This window comes from Rhodnius prolixus, unplaced genomic scaffold, assembly GCF_049639745.1.
Source record: "Rhodnius prolixus isolate KJV_2025 unplaced genomic scaffold, Rpr scaffold_7, whole genome shotgun sequence".
NCBI lineage: Eukaryota > Metazoa > Arthropoda > Insecta > Hemiptera > Reduviidae > Rhodnius > Rhodnius prolixus.
This window is the reverse complement of record NW_027411582.1, coordinates 28552479-28567109: the sequence shown is the minus strand read 5'-3', so window position 1 is coordinate 28567109 and position 14631 is coordinate 28552479. Positions and strand designations below refer to the sequence as shown.

General features: G+C 30.5%; 1 protein-coding gene across 1 annotated transcript in view; it reads right to left on the bottom strand.

Annotated features, from left to right (window-relative positions):
- Positions 1-13285, bottom strand: part of LOC141447303 (neuropeptide Y receptor type 2-like) — a 159024-nt gene extending 145739 nt beyond the window's left edge. The window contains exon 1 of the mRNA XM_074114730.1: positions 13065-13285. The gene's annotated coding sequence lies outside the window, so the exon portion shown is untranslated. The remainder of the gene's footprint in view (positions 1-13064) is intronic.
- Positions 13286-14631: the final 1346 nt, after the last annotated feature.

Sequence of the window (14631 nt, the reverse complement as noted above, 5' to 3'; positions counted from 1 at the left end):
AATAACATTTTATATAGTCGAGTATTATAAATCTTTTTTTATTTTTACGACTAAAAGATTCATTCTAGAGAGGAGATAATTTGTTTTTGCCAAGCTTTTTTAAAATACTGAAAAGTAAAGTTGAACTGATGTTAATACTTAGCAGATAAAACAAAAAAAAAAAAAAAGATCTAGGATTTTATCTAGGTATGTATGTAATAAATATGAGGCCTCTCCCAGCGCATGGTACAGTTTTAATTCAACTGTTTACCACAATGTTACGCTACCAATCAGTCTAGCTTTAACAAAAGTTATCTAGTCTATATTTTATATTTGTCAATCGCTCATAACATTCTTGTAATTTTATATTTATTTTAAAATGTTTTTACTAGATATGTAAAGAAGTTATTATAGATATAACGCTTCGTTTAAAAAGTCTGTCTTAAGAGATCAATTAATCCCTTTATTATAACAGATTGCCTTAGCTGGGAGCTTTTTAGAGTTTGAGGTAGTGACGAAAATAGTCATAAATGTGAATGAAAATAAAGACAGTTTGTATGAAAACCGCAAGGATTTTAAAGGTTAAAATATCTAAATGATTAATTATAATTTAGGTGGGATAAATCTTTATTACGTTGGAGACGATGTTAAACGACTTGGTTGGCGTTAGCCTAGACAATAGGATTTAAATCGTTGCGTCATTTTGTCACACAAATAATTTCAAATTTGTAAATGTTATCCTGAAGGACGAATTTGTTTGTTTGTGTTAGAGCTACAGTTGTTAATGCAGAGTAAAAAGTGTTCCTCTGAATAATTTACGGGCCAGTGAGGAAAGGAGATAATGGAGGATTACCTATCCCCAGGAATTGGATAATGAAGAGTAGATTAAAAAAAAAAAATCTCCGTTCTTTGGGGTTTGTATTGTGCATGGAATAAGATTAAAAATTATCAAGCAAAATATTCTACGGCTTTGCCAGGGTTCGATCACTTCGAGGGGGAGACCTAAGAATTATTAGAGCGCCTACACAGAGCTATAAATTTTAGAAATAAAGTCTTTAATAGAAATTCAAGTCCCTTTAGTAAAAAAGTAAAAGGTTTTTGTGCCAAGTGCAACTATTTTATTATTACTGTAGGTGAAATAACATAAACATATGCTAGTTGAGTGGGAATCCTTTAAAACAAAATTGCTTAGATTGTGGGTCAGGAGCTGTGGAGACCAGCCAATAGTTAGGTCAGTCTCTCTCTAACAGAACTAGGTCAAGTAGTGCACTTCTTGCAATATTCAAATACATAATAAAAGAAAAAGTTTCGCAGCAACTTTTTCATCGGTTAATCAGTACTCAAGTTTGTCTTAGCTTTTTCTCATATTTCTACTAAAATTCATGTACAGAAACAGAAATTTTTTACCTCTTGTCAGCTCAGAAGAAGCTGGCGTTATAAATTTAAAAAAGAGAAAGACCTAAGCTAAAATGGGTGGATGATGTTTTAGATTATCTTAGGATGACCGGGATAAGAAGATGGAGAAGAAAATCCGAGAATAGATAGGAATGGGCAATTTAATATGGAGTAAACCCAGCCCTCAACCTAGTACTATAGCACCATTTAGCTGAAGTATCTGTAGACCGCTGCAAGACTAGTAAAGGATTTTTCTAGTCCACTTCACTCCGAGCTGCTGCAGTACGGATATTCTTAATAAGATTACATCAGAAAACATCATTTTTTTTTGGTCACCTTCATCCGAAAAAGGGATTTTTACCAAATTAAACTTTGTGTTTGTGTGATAAGTAATAAATAAATCAAAATAGTGGATAGGAACTGTAGCATTTTAAAGATGTAATTTACAGTAATTGATTTAGAAGTGAATGCTTATTGGATAATAGAACTAATAGATAAATTGTCTTTGGTAAGTGTTGCCCTTCAAGCAAATATCTTGTACAGTGTGGTTGTCTCGATTGGCTACTTACACAAGATATTCCGTTTTATTTTATATTTTGAGTGATCCATCGACGCATTTTTTAAAAAGTAATGAAGAACTTGGAAATCCATTACTTAAAGCAGTCAATTATTTTTACTAGTTTGAAGAAACATTGGAATCGTTAGTTTATCTTCTATTTTTGAACAGAAAACAACATTTTAAGGTTTTGAGCTTGCAAGATCAGGTGTGTGCACATTCAATTGACTTCCTCTTACCACAACTTAGGTAATTAAGTTTTCTAGAAACTTAGTACCTGTACCAATATTTAATATTTAGTATTTCTGTAACCTTCTTGTACGAGCAATAGTAAAAATCTAAACTGGGTTTTCTATTACAGCTGTTAAGAATTATTCCCACTACTTATTTGATATTGATAAATACTGAGGTTCTCTTGGATATAGCAATGTTAAATAAAGGGCACTTGGAGTTTAAGAACGAAATTATGAATGAGAAGTGTAGGTCCCAATGTCTTTGAAAGGGTTAAAGGAAAGGCTACATATCCATTGTATCTAGAACATGCTCTTTGTCGAATTTTCTATTTCATAGTTCGCTGGAAGAACAACTTTTCTAAATAAATTGATGAAACCTTGAAGATATTATCGAAGAAGAGGATAATAAATTAATTTAAATAAACGTATACGTATGCTACTTTACAAAGAGAGACAACAAAAATGTAATGATAAATGAGAAACGATAAAGCCTAAATATTATTGTGTAACCTAAAATATAAAGGGAATGAGAATAAAGCACCTAAATAAAACAAAAAATGGAAAATAAGTTAAAACCGAAGAAAGAAAGATGAATGATGGTTGCAAGAAAATGAGGATACAAGAAATTAAGTGAAACATGGTGGAAATAAAAAGCTAAGTTGGGCGGAAAACCGTTCAATTTATTTCTTTCTTTAGACACTTAAATAAACAATACCAACAAAAAAAAAATACCTTTTCTTTAATGGAAGAGAATAAAAGAATAAAAATGTTTAAAATGGTCCATTACACTGGGTTCTTAGTATTTTATGGACTTTAAAAACCATGTCTAAAACTATAGACTTTATTTGGTCTGTAGACTGTCCCACACAATTACTTTGAATTTACGTTTTATTTATTTCATTTCTTTGAGTTCATTTAAAGCTAGCCTAGAATTTAAATATCTTACTTTATGTTTAACGTAGGTTCACAGTTGATTGTTTAGATTAACAATGACTTCATTTTCAGTCTATTACAGAAACACTTCCATTTCAGAATCGTTTATAGAAATTTTTACTTTCTTATTCCTGTCTTAACCTGGTTAGGGGATAGCCACTTCTTCAGAGCTCTTGGCGAGCCTGCGGGTATCCATGTTTAACAACAAATCTCTAACATTCACACAATAATTCACAGGATCTGTAGAGTAGTTGATGAATGGTTTAGTTGAATTCACAGAAAAACGCACTGACTACTTACGCTGTAAACACTGTACACTTAACTATAGTCACCTATGTCAGGGGATATTATTGTTTTGGGAGTATTTACGCATCTGCCTTCCCCACACTCACACATAAAAAAAAAACTGTCTCAGGAATTTTAAAACAACATTTGCAAAATCGTAAATTAGTCTGAAATGACAATGAACAACACTCACATTTAAGGGGATCAATACCATAGGCTTTATTTTAAAGGGTCTTTTATTAGGTCCAGTCATTTAAATATTTTAAAGAGGCAAAATTAAATGTACTGCTAAAATTTCAATGGAGGGAATCAAGTATGTACCTCTTTAATGATTTTTTTTTTTTTTTAAACTTTTTAAATCACTTTTCTATGAAAATTTGGTTTAGGAAGGTTCTATGGGAGAAGTGGCTTCAGAGAAAAGAACAATTTTACTAAATTAATAACTTTATTAACCATAAATATGAATCTGAATTTCGGAATTCAAAAAGAGTGTAACTTAAAACTCAAATTGTATTTAAGACAGTACTGAGGAAGAGATTTGTTAAAGCTGCCTTTAATAATCAACAATACTCTTTTAATTAAGTGAACCTGCATAAAAATTAAGTCAACCATTTTTTTTCTTAGTAAAAGTTCTTAGTTTCTGCAAAATTAAATCATGTAAATCTTGTTAGAGAAAGTCAGCTTAATATGAATATTCATTTTGTTATGAATACCAGACTTGTTTATATTTCCAATAACAACCAATATAGATTATTTCTACGAACACAATGTCTCTTGGTTCACTTAGCAATTAAAGTAATTCGATCGCTTGTTAAACAATCACCTGAAAATGAAATAAAAATGTAAAAGTAACATCACGGATATCATGCACGTATTTGATGATAGAATAAATCAAAAACTCATAACTCTCGCCTATCAAAAAATAATTAAATGTTGGCGTTGCAATTTTGATTGACTTTCTTTTTTTTTTTTTTGTTTTTGAATAATTGGAATACAGAATGTGTTTGAAAGTTCAGAGATCAATTGAATTGTTCTCTGGTAGTTAGACTGGCAAATGAATTACTACGTTGTATGTGTGGCATGAAAACAGTTTTTACAAAAAAATAGAACAAAAAAATACACGCTGTACGGTCGTATCAATTAATTTTATGTAATTGCATTATTTTCATGAGTTCTATGGCCTGACTAAGGTAAATGGAATTAGGTGGATAGAATGGAAAGAATTTTGCGTCCTAAAAAGATGCTGCTCATTGGGTAAAAGTTAGATATCAAGTGCGGATTAAGGGAAAGAAACTAGTCAAAGAACCACATAAAGTTCTGTAATATTATAGGAAAATAAAATAGTGCATAACAGCATTGTTTTTTATGGAAATTCGGTGGGACCCCACACAACTAAGTAAAATTACACATGTTTGATTCGTGGAACAGCCGTCCTAGATTGCTGTCTTCAAGCCAATGATTGAAGAGCCCATTGTCCAAAGGTAATACTTAGGTTAGATTCTGTTCCAATGATTCCATAATTCTTTGGAAATTAATGAGTTCTATTAATCTTCTTTATGGCTTAATCTTGCGTTGATTTCATTATTATTATTTTTTTTTTTTTGCTGTAGCTTCTGAATCTCCTAATTCTGTGCCACAAAGTGATTATCGCTACCAAACTTTGATGCACTCCTTCTACAGTTACAGTTCCTATAAACTTTACAGACCAGCTGTTTAATTTCTAATCAGAAACGAAACCAATAAAAGAAAGAGATGAACTTAATTTGGCCAGCCTTTTATCATTTCCCGCACAACTCCCTTGTCATTGTTACTCAAACTAGAAGCACCTTCTTCTCCTAGCCAAAGCAGTGCCAGTTTTAAGTTAAAGTCAGAAGAATTCAGTGTTTTAGTGCAGCCTTGCTATCTGCCCGACTGAAATTAAACAATGAATATTACAATTCTCTGCATTTAAATAGAGATCTTTCATTAAGGAATACCATTATGTTACTTATCTCAAAACAAAGACAGATAAATTTGAGTTTCATTTATAATCCTCAATAAATCTGTAAACTTCTGCTCTTAATTTATCTGATGACCATCTTAGAAGAGTAATTAAAGGTACTGCAGATCTTACTGAAGTCCTTGCAATCCAGAGGTTGGATGTTTAGCTTTTTCTTTATTTAGTTTTCTACTTTTTTAATCAAAGTACCTATCCTTGAAAAGTACTCCAGCTGTTGAATAAAACTTCTTTTAATTACAAAACTTCACAGTTCAATAACAGTGGTTTAATTAATTAAAAGTGGCTTAAATTATTTAAAATCTCCTCCGTAAAAAACAAAAAGATCAAATATAAATAATACAAAACGTAAATTGCATTTAATGCAAGCACATGTATTCAGTGCATTGGGTTAAGCGTTAGTTAAACTAGTATAGGTAAGCAGTATAGACCACTGTAACTTATTTATGTGGAATCATCCAATTTAAATTAAAGCTTTATTTAGTGTTTCATCAACAAAATGCAGTTATCTCGGCTATTGTTTAAATCTCGGTTTGTGGCAGCCGAAATGAGCAGTGTTAAAAAAAGAAGAATAGTAAGCTGTTACTAAAAAGCTGTTCTTAAAAAAAAAAGAACAACTTTTTCTATAGAAATGAGTTGATGCGCGGAAGCTTAATGTATGCACAATGAGTACATGGTTATAAATAACAATTTCAATGAGTTTTAATTCAAATAATTATATCATGTAGAGCGCAAAATTACATTATAGTATATCTATTTACGGTTGGCGTGAATGAATTTAAGTCTAATTTTTTTTTTGTTCATTTTCATCCCAAAAAAATCTAGAATGGTTCCTCTCTGCTACAACAACAAAAGAAGAAAAATGTACAATATTCGAAGTAACGTTCTTGAGTGGTAAAAAGAAAAAGTTAGAAATAAATTTCCACAGCTACTGTCTGTTATTCAAGATGTACAGTAATTCTTTTGCATAAATTGTCAGTCTACTCGTGTATCTTTCTATTTGTCTTGAAAAGCATGATGCTCCTTAGACAGGTATCAAGTTTTTAACATCAGAGAGGTTTTCATAAAATTGTAATGAGTTTTACTGACATATTGTTCACAAAATGAAATAATAAAGTAAGTATTAAAGATGTATACATATTAAAGAAGTTATGCTGTCAGAAGCTTTATTAATGCAGCGTTGCGTTTAAAGAATTAACATAAGCAAAACGATTTACAAGGTCTAGGCGCCCTGACCGATATATTATTTTTCACCGTTATTTGATAAAAGTTTTAAGTAAATACGCTAAACGCTAAAAACAAAAGTAATAACATAAATTACAGAATCAATTTTCAGCTTCCAACCGTTAAAAGGCAATTTAATCATTTATTTACATACTTAGTGTTTACTCAAATCCACTTAATGATTTGTGGTCTAAAGAAAATGGTAGAATGGCTTACCCAATGTTAAAAGCTTATATTGCGCTGCAAACTCAATTGTGAATTAAATGATATTGAATTTTTGTTGCAATTAAATAAAGAATTTTAAAGGGAATGTTATAGTGATAAGTTTAAAAATTATTTGATGATATGTTCAGTTTGAAAGCAATTAAAAATTATTACTTAATTATTAAAATTGTTTTCTAGAACCTTGATGGTTATTATAGAACCATGCTATAATAATAATAATAATAATAATAATAATAATAATAATAATAATAATAATAATAATAATAATAATAATAATAATAATAATATAATACAAACTTTTTGGATGTTTAAAAAAAAAAAGACCTTTCATTGTCAAAATTGTTGTATTTTGGTTGTTAATGTGATATTTGGCATTTTCAACATATGCTATTGGTAGCGTAGAAGACATTCTTTCAGTTTTGAAAAAACTTTCAAAGTTTTTTTACGGTTTTGACAAAAAATAATTGTAGTAAGTCTAAATATCTATATTTCTGCCCACTCTCTTCAGCAAGCCCAAGTCATTCGAACGTAAGAAGATGATTTTAGTGCGTCTGAACAAACTTCTTTTCTTTTTTTTCTAAAAGATTCTCACCACCAAAAGAACGTTCATGTACCAAGAATATTTTTTCAAGAGATCAGTTTGAGACGTGATCATTAATCATTTCAGTGCTTGCCATGCCAGGGGAGTTATCTGAAGAAGAAGAAGAAGAAAAATATCTTCACAGTAACGAAATTTTTCTTCAGTCATAGAAGAATAACGCGGCTCACATTGATTATAAAAATTTGAAATAAAATTTATCTTTCCACGCGATGTAGCTGGTCTATCTGTAAATGTCCTCTAAGTTCTAATAATAAAATATAAAAGAAAAAAAATTAAGAGGATTTATCAGGATTAGCGACTAAAAACTTTATCTGCGAATTCCATACTTTTTAAATAATTGAACAGGCAATTGTAACGGGATTCTATGTATCCTTTTTTTAAAAATTGACGATGATTTAACATGTAATTATCTCTTCATTGCTGTTATCAGACTGATTATTGATCAATGGCAAAAAAGTTCAGTCTATCAATGGGCAATCTGGAACCCACGAAAATTTCTGTTACACAGAGACTTAAAATACAACATAAGTGTACCTTCAACTGAATCAATACGAGTAGTAAAATCAAGAGAGGAATGTTTGAATATTGAATGGTTAAACCTTATAGTAAATCCGGATACTTAATGTCCCTCATGTGTATTAAAGAAGGCATTTATCATTTTATCACAGCAATATATGCAAAGAGGTAAGCAATTAAAAGTTTAACCTGGAGAATTTATTAGGTGGCCAGTTCATTAACTCTGTCAATACAGTAAACTGTAACAGACTTATTACCCAGTTTAAAGTTCACTGTAATGTTGTAATGTCATAGTATATAAACTATAGTTAGTTCTGTTTTATTTTATTTATTATATTTATTCTAAATTAAAGTGGACATTCAGATCACTTCATACCTTTTCATCTGCTTCATTTGTTTATGCATGAAAATGAAATCGTTTTTTTGTTTCAAGGAAATTGAAAGTTTTCTTTTAGAAATTACTTTTAATTCCAAAATAAGTTAAATATTTCAATATGTATAGAATAACTAGAACACCTCGGAAGATCATTTGATTAACCCGGTTACTGTGAATGTAAATTTACATTACATTTTTTAAACTTTAGAAATTACGAAACTGTATTATTAATAATTAATAATTTAATTATTCTTAAAATTTTTAAAACTTCAGAATGTTAGTTATTAATTTCTTATAAGGAGTGTTACCACTGGAGAGTTTCAGAAACTCTTGGATTATTCTGGTACATGTCAGCTGTATTGATTGTGGCCAATTTAAGCTTATATCCCGCTGTTAGTTAAGATATAACCCAAAATAAGAGAAAAAAAAGACGCTGTCACTGTCATATAAAATTCAATAATGTTCGTTGCTACTATTATTTGAAAATATCAATAAGAGAAATGTTGAACACCACGAAGAAAAGAAAATGAAATGTTCCATTTCCTTCGAAATGTAACGCGAAGTATTGTGAACCGTTTTGTTGAATAAATAACTAAGGTGAAAGGGATGAACCAATGGCAATGACAGAGCAGAACAGAGGACTGTAGGACAGTGCCATTACTTGGGTCATTTGACTTTATTCTTTTTATTGTATTTTTACTTTTTTTGTAGATAGATTGGACAATTTTTTTCCGCTGAAATAGCAAAATCTCTGCAGTTGATCAATTTTTGAATTTTCTCATCCCACGGGCGGAAAACTATGTAAGAATAAAGTCGAATTGTGTTTTCTTTTTCTTCGGAAAATCAATATTTACTCCAACTTTAGCAGCCTTTTTTATTGTCAAAGTTTTAATTAAACTTTTACTTTAATCAATTATAGTTAAGTTCTTTTTCAGCGATTGGATTGCTTTTATTATTTAAATTAAGAATGTCGAGTGCTATTATTTATTCAGTTTTGTATCTAGACTTGAAGAAATCCCCCAAAAACTTCTACCATTCAATTTTGAATAATGTACTCCTCAATTGAACGATGAAAAAAAGGATATTTTACTATATCCCAATTTACTAAGCCACTTTTTAAATGAGTTAATTTCATTTACATTTAATTTACAATTAAATAAGTAAATACTTTTATTTTAAAGACCGATAAAATTATAAAATGAATACATCTAATTTAGCCCAGTCAAATAAGGATTTAACCTCAGAATAGGAGATAATAAGCTATAAAGTTGTATAAATCTTTGTTTTGGTATTTTATAAGTTAGCTCAAAAGTTTCATAGAATCTCGTGTCACCGGAAATCAGTGGTCAAAGGTCACAAAAATCTTCTCTTTTTTTGTAAATATCTTGTTTCCTTTGCTCTAAATGATATTTAAAGTTATTACAAAAGTTTTAGAACATAAAATTCTCTACAAATTTGGTTCTATACAATTTTTCAGACCATCAACCGTTCTTGAAATAGAGCGCGAAGAGTGGGAGGCGCTTAGCCGTGTGTGTATTAACGTTGGGTCAACTGTGTAATTCAGTTCTTAGTACGTTTTAAAAAGTTACAAAAATATTATAATTATTACGAAACCTTGGTTACTTAGTTAATGGATCTATAAAAATAAAAATGTAAATGTTCGTTTGTTCAAAATCTTAAATCTTCGAAAGTTTGTCACCGATTGCTTTGAAATTTGGACACAACGTTGCATTCGAATACGGGCGTGTTTTTATATAAATAAAAACATGATATATAAAAAGGAAAAAAAACGCCATCTGTTGGACGTAAAACAACCCACGCTGTACTTAACATTTTACGATACCATTTCAATGTTTCCGATAGCATTGTTAAATTGTATGTTCATAGATTTCAATGTGCAACAAATAGCTCTGAATCCACCGGCTACAACGTTAACTGTTTTCTTCACGTCATCTTGAAATGACGCGTTTACAAAAGCACTGCTGAATTTAGAAGTGCCTACGTAAGTGCATAGAATGCGAGCAGAAAATTATTTGAACGACGCAAATGAGGAGAGCGAGTCGACGGACAACCTGGCATATTTAATGAAACTACGATAGGTAGACTGTACACCGGGCATCCCAATCAAGATGAATGTTTTTTTTCTTAAATAAGGCCGGTCCAACTTTTTCCACCAATTGAGAATTTGGACTAGCGTGTATTATAATAAAATAATACAATGTTAGAAACAGGCGCTCGGTCAATGTATACACAATAGGCCGACTAGTCTCGCAAGTAGAGGTTTAGAACCAAGGGAAAGTACAAAATCTTTCTTAGTTTTGCTGGAATTTCTTTAATTTCTGTTTCTAACATTGTACTTTAATGCCAACCGTGTATTATACATATTAGGTCGACTATTTGGATGTAGATCTTTAGAAAAAAGAGAAAAATACAAAATCTTCATTAGTTAGGCTGAATTTCCATAATTTCATTTTTTATCATTTTACTTTAATGCAAAGCGCATGTTATACACATTAGGTCGCCGTCCACGACACCTAATTGGTAGTTGGACGTTAAGCCCCGCCTGAAAAAATAGGCGATTACTTTACTTTACTTTTACACATTAGGTCGGCTATTTTTGGATCAGCAGTTCAGAAAATAGGAAAAAAATACAAAATCTTTCTTAGTTTTGCTGGAATTTCTTTAATTTCTGTTTCTAACATCGTACTTTAATGCCAAGCGTATGTTATACACATTAGGTCGGCTAGTTTTGGATGTAGAGATTTAGAAAAAAGGGAAATGCACAAAATCTTTCTTAGTTATTCTGGTATTTCCTTAATTTCTGTTTCTAACATTGTACTTTAATGCCAAGCGTATGTTATACACATTAGGTCGGCTAGTTTAGGATGTAGAGATTTAGAAAAAAGGGAAATGCACAAAATCTTTCTTAGTTTTGCTGGAATTTCCTTAATTTCTGTTTCTAACATTGTACTTTAATGCCAAGCGTATGTTATACACATTAGGTCGGCTAGTTTTGAATGTAGAGATTTAGAAAAAAGGGAAATGCACAAAATCTTTCTTAGTTTTGCTGGAATTTCCTTAATTTCTGTTTCTAACATTGTACTTTAATGCCAAGCGTATATTATACACAATAGGTCAGCTAGTTTTGGATGTAGAGATTTAGAAAAAAGGGAAATGCACAAAATCTTTCTTAGTTTTGCTGGAATTTCCTTAATTTCTGTTTCTAACATTGTACTTTAATGCCAAGCGTATGTTATACACATTAGGTCGGCTAGTTTTGGATGTAGAGATTTAGAAAAAAGGGAAATGAACAAAATCTTTCTTAGTTTTGCTGGAATTTCTTTAATTTCTGTTTCTAACATCGTACTTTAATGCCAAGCGTATGTTATACACATTAGTTCGGCTAGTTTTGGATGTAGAGATTTAGAAAAAAGGGAAATGCACAAAATCTTTCTTAGTTTTGCTGGAATTTCTTTAATTTCTGTTTCTAACATTGTACTTTAATGCCAAGCGTATGTTATACACATTAGGTCGGCTAGTTTTGGATGTAGAGATTTAGAAAAAAGGGAAATGAACAAAATCTTTCTTAGTTTTGCTGGAATTTCCTTAATTTCTGTTTCTAATATTGTAATTTAATGCCAAGCGTATGTTATACACATTAGGTCGGTTGCTTTTGTTTGTTGAAATTCAGAAAAAAAAAGAAAATCCACATCAAAATCAAATTCGTGCATTGTTTGGAATCATATTGACTACCTTATCTCCTTAATCTCTACCAGAGTTTTAGGAGAAATATAAATTGCAAGTGGCGAAATATTTTCCGTCGAATTCTCAAGATAAATGAGCATCGTTTTCACAGCTGAAATCTAAAACGAAGCTTTGATAATGATTGAAAATTTGTGTTTAGAAAACACGAACAATTTCTCTATCAATGGGGAATGCCATCGTTGAATCTATCTGCTTCGTTTGATGTAGAATTGTGTCTTGAAACAAATTACAACACTGTGATCTTTTGTCGTATTTGCAATCAAATATTGCTAAGCTAACACTTAGCAAAAAGGTATTTACAATCAAATATTGCAAATTGTCAACAACTGGGTTGGAGGAGAACTGGTAAAATGTTCCTAATTAGACTGATTCTAGCAGCAATTCGATCCCAAAATGGCATATCCTTAGGCTCTTGCGTCGTCCAGAATAGTTCCATTTAACTAGACTGAGCCATAACAAAGCCTGGCCGGGTACAGCTAGTTTTTAATGTAATTTTACTAAACGGATATTTTATTTATCTATAATCTATAAACATTACTTATTATTAGTTAATCTCTTTAACAAACCAATATATCCAAGAGAAAATTTTGATGACGCACTTTTCCTGAGTTTTTTATTTGTTTAAATCAGAAAATTGAAATTTCTCATATTAAGATCTGCATAATAGTTTGGCAAACGGAAACTTATAGTTATTAATCGGCAAGCAACAATTTAATTAAGAATTATATTACAAAACTATTTATATTAGATAATTTTGCTATCATTACGTTCTACAAATAGTAGAATGATTTTATATGATCATTTTATAATTCCAAATAATTTTTTTAATTGTGAATAATTAATTTCAAAGTTGATTACAATGTACATAACAGCTGTATGTGAATGTTATAAAAAAAAAAAAAAAAGGGTTGCAGCTATTTCTTAATACTTAATTAATATGTATGCCTAAATTTAAATAAATTTATAAAATAAAACTATACCTGTTAAATAAATGTATCCGAAGTTTCATAGATGGTATACATAGCTCGTCAGGGGTTAATGAAGGATGGGAAGGCGCAAAACCGAAGTAAATAAAATTTTTATATAAAATTTACGATTAAATATCTTTCCTTCTGTAAAATAACTGCTATAGTACTTTAGCTATCAGAGCTGAAGGGCTAAGACCTAACTGGAATCATTTTACACACAGCAGCAACAAGTGATCCCTTTACAACAGGACATGCGCTCTCTTACTATAAAATACACCCTCCTCTCTTTTAACCACTTCTAGGTCTGACCAAAACGTTCGATTTTGCTTATTTGGATATAATAAGGATTAGCACTTTGGTTTTTATGAATTTAAGAGTTTTAAAAGGGCGGTTTAAAAAAAATGATAAAAGTTAAATACAACTAACTATCGTAACTCTCGCAAAAAGTCACCTATCATTTGTATTTCTGTTAAAAAAGAAAAGAACAATTCTGGCATAGGTGGGTGCAAGATGACCTCCGAAATATAGGAAGCAGAAATAGTACTCCAAAATATGTCCTATTAAATTAATTTATCGAGAAAATCTTATTGTAAAGTTTGAGTTACTAAGTATATTTCGTTACAATTAATTTATACACTCGTATTCTTCTGTAGCGAAAAATTCCTAATTTTAATAAAATTAGCTAATACTTTCGTTTGTCAAAAGTAAAAGAAAGTAGAAAAATGAAAAATACAAATATTCCATTTTAATACGGGCCAAAGAGGGCGTGGTGTGACGTACCCGGTGGGTAGGCGTGGTTCAATAAACACTTCTCGCTTCTGATTGGTTCTGCAACCAACCTACTTTTCACACTTCCATTCTTCATTTGATTGGCCGATTCTTTATTGTTAATTGTTTCTATTAATAATAGAAGTTTAATTTTTTTTACCAATTTTTCCTCCGTAGGTATTTAATGAAGAATCAAATTATGCAATAAAAAAAATTTCTTAATAAAAACATACAAAATAAAATATTTTTCTTGCTTAATTTCTTGTTTTCTATGCTAGTAATGTAAGGGTAAACAGAAAATTGAGAATAATGTTTTTTTCCTTGCGAAGTACTTAAAAGAATATTGTGGGTCATGTTCACATAAAGTTACCCGCCATTTTGTATGCTTATTTGCATAGGGCTTTTATTTAACGATTTTTAAAGATTTAATGATAAATAGTTTGATACCTACTGTTACAATCAGTTTAAACCAAATGGGTACTACACTTTATAGATACAACATTTTGTATATAAAGATGGCCAGCGTAAGGCTACATAAAATTTTGAAACAAACGACACTTCATTCATGAAAATCGGTTCACGCGTCAATAACTTGAAACGATGGCAATACTTATCGTTAGAGCAGGTGTAAGAGCATGACGGCGTTTTAATATTACGTAGGGGAGCCCTAACCCCATCTTCCTGTCACATTTTATCAAAATCGGGATAAAATTTACAGTGTTAGGGTGATATGGCCCTATATTTTAAAGAAAATTTAGAAATTTTATGTTCTATAAAAAAAAGAAAAAAATTGTGGAAGTTGGGTGTTTTT